The following is a 3,418-nucleotide window of genomic DNA, read 5'->3' on the forward strand; positions in this document are numbered from 1 at the left end:
GGTCCCCTGTTTTCCACCCCGACCCACCTTGCCCGGGTGAAAACCGTATATCCTCTCGGATTTGGCGGCGGTGGCGCCTTGCGCGTCGTGACCTTGCTGGAGGCGCCGTTAGGGAGGCGGGATGCGGTCGGGAGGCGCTGCGGGTGAGGGATTGAGCTGCCCCCTTTTCAGCGTCCGATTCCACGAAGCTTATCTCCACCTAGTTGGGCTTGGACCGCGGCGGAGCGGCCGGCTAGGGATATCCCAAATCGAAGTGGCCGCACTATGTCCACCTTTCGTTGTGAGGGCGGCATTCTTCTGGCTCTAGGGTGAGCTTCTCGAAATCCCGACGGTGCGGCGCCTACGAGCCATGGCGAGGGGTAGGGTCCCTCTTCGGTGATAGAGATGGAAGATGTTCTTCCCCTTCTTCTCTAGGTGTGCCTGGAGCATGGCCATCTTCGAAGGTCGGCTATGTCTTGCTCTGCTTTAATACATATGATCCTAGTGTGGAGTGCTCGGCCTCTGCATACTGTATTCTTAATTTCCTTTTCATTAGCTGCTTGTGGAGGTTGTAGTAGTGTTTCAGTCCAGTGTTCCCCATTGTATCGTTCTGACCGCTGTAATTTGGTTGTTTGCTGTAACTCCTGGCCGGTTGATGGCTTTGTTAATTCAAAACCGGGCTCTTTCGCGAGCCTTCGTTCTAAAAAAAAACTAGTGCGTAGCGACACAAAGCAGCCGCCGGCCGCTCCATTCCCTCAACAAACAAACAGGAAAACAAAAGCAGCGGCCGGCTCGATGGCAGAAGAGGATTGGATTCCAATCGGGATGGAACAGGAAGCCGCAGACAGAAGAGGAACTTCTAGTCGAGATGCAACAGGATGTGTTCCCGTTCCAGCCGCGGACAGCAGAGGATTTTCTGATGGAGCTGCAACAAGCGTTCGAGCAGCGGGCAGAAGAGGATTTTCCAATCGTGAAGCAACAGGACGAGCGCCCATTCGAGTTCGAGCTCATGCCGATGGAGGAGCTGCCGGAGCTGCTGCCGCAGGACCAGTTCGATTCTTACCTGGAGCACATGATGGAGGGGCTACCCCAGGATGTTATCGACAGTTTGCAGCAGGAATTCCCAGCGCTCTTCCGCCAGGCCGCGGTGGAAATTCCCCCGTGTCAGCGGGCGGATCCCGCGGAGGAGCCATGCCCGCTAATCTAGGGTTCTTGTAATTTGTTAATTAGTTGGCTCGCTAGCCTTGTGATAAAATCGATTTGTTTTGTTGCTTCTATAGCTCGTGTGTGCTCTGGGCTCGGATTGATTGTCTTTGCGAGTGTCTGGCGAGTTTCTTTCTATTTCACCATCGGATCCATGACAAGCAAATGTACTGTCTGCTTTGTACACAAGTTGATTAGGCACCGCGTGTTGAAATCTTGGCCCTTCTTGTTAGGTGTAACTCACTCCTAAGAGAATCTATGGCGGGGCTCCCCAACCACCATCACCCCATATACGGACGGCCTGGTTATTGATCGATCAAAAAACCAACCCAGATGGGTTCCTCATACCGAGATGAATATATATGAGAGGTTCGAGAGCGTCCGTCACGTCAAACTGATAGCAAGGACTCACACGCAAACACTAAAAAAACCATCGGTCCGACGGACGTCTCCTTCGATTTTCGATGAGGGATGTGAGGACGCATTCATGGCGCGTGGTGTCGCTCCAGCGCCACCCGAGGGGCCAGGTCTGCCTATTTAAGCCGGACGGCAACCCCAAACCCTAGCCGCATCCCATTTCCCTTCCCTCCGCGTGCCACTAACCCATCCACTCATAGCTTCTCGTCCGTAGCTCTGGCCCGACAGCAGATAACCACCTACGTTGTGCTCACTATGGAGCGCCCGCTGCAGATCCGGGCACAACACGCCACTTGGATTGCAGTTGCTTGGCTCTGGACTCTCTAAGGAGGGGCAAGCGTCGAACACAGCGATGGAGGAGGAGAAATCCGGCTGCCCATGTCGGATTTGGCATGGGTGATGTCTACTACGCAACTTTATTCTTGTAGACTTTGTTAGGCCTTCAAGCACAGAGTTTTGTAGGACACTAGCAAATTTATCTCAAGTGAATGACCTAAAATTTGTCACTCCGTGGTAGGTGTAGGATGAAGATGATTCTGTCGCAGACAACCCTGCAATCAAATTTTTTGAATTTCAAAAGCATTATTTTAAATACAGAGTTATATGTGCAATGCAAACATTTTCCAAATTTGTGACCAAATTTTAAGAAAAAACTGACACATTTTCAAAAAACTGGAACATTTTCTGAAAATCAGGAACTTTAATTTTTAAATTCCAAAACAAAATTTGAAACCGCAAACATATTTTGAAACTCAGAAACAGAATTTGAAGACATTTTTTTTTTGAAATTTTTGAACAAAATTTTGAAACTACTGAAAAAAAAGAAGCATGGATATTTCTTGAAATTTGTGAACAACTTTTGAAATGGAAAGATTTTTGAAACCCTGAACATTTTTTGAAATGTTGTGAAAATTTATACAACAGAATTCAGAATTTTTTCAAATTACCGAATGTTTTTGGAAAATGCAAACATTTTTCGAATTTGTGAACAATTTTATAAATGCAACCATTTTCTAATTTTGAATGTTTGTTTAAAAGACGAACATTTTTTGAAATTTGTGAATAAATTTCAAAAATAGGAACAATTTTGCGTGATCACGAACATATTTTGAATTTTTAGAATAAAATTTTAAAATCCAAACAAATTTGGAAACGTGGTCAATTTTTTAATACGTAAACAAACAATTGAAAATAAGAACATTTTTAAAATTTGTGAACAATTTTATTTGGTGGTGGTAATCTGTGTATTAGGATTCTGCTACTTCCGTGACATTGCGGTGATCAATCAAATTTGTTTTTTTTTTTGAAAATGAGGATTACCCCCAGCCTCTGCATCAAAATGATGCATACAGCCATCTTTATTAATTTATTCATCAAAGACTGACAAAATAAATACAAAGATCAATCCAAAGCCATTTTCGAGGTGAACAAAGTCGCTACACCTACAAGCATAAAGATGCGCCCTGACCGCATCAACAGACACCATCTAATCCAGTGGTCTCAAAAGCCGCCCGCCTGGCAGGTTGAGAGTACCAACCGGTATAGGCGCCCCTCAACGTGCACCGCATGTGCACGCTCTAGGGTCCGCCACCGCCATCTTCCACAGCCACATCTTCAGGAGAATCCTTGCATAGATCTTGCCAGGCTCATCTGTCGTCGACGTCACCACGACGCCAGACAACGCCACCACCCTGCGCGCGTCCATCAACAGATGTCCATCGCCAGGACTCCGCCGCACCACGCCACCGAGACCCGTCGTCGTTGACACGGTAGATGCCCCACCGCACCACTTGCGGCACCACGAACCATCTGTGCTCAC

This window comes from Triticum aestivum, chromosome 2D, assembly GCF_018294505.1.
Source record: "Triticum aestivum cultivar Chinese Spring chromosome 2D, IWGSC CS RefSeq v2.1, whole genome shotgun sequence".
In the NCBI taxonomy this organism is placed as follows: domain Eukaryota; kingdom Viridiplantae; phylum Streptophyta; class Magnoliopsida; order Poales; family Poaceae; genus Triticum; species Triticum aestivum.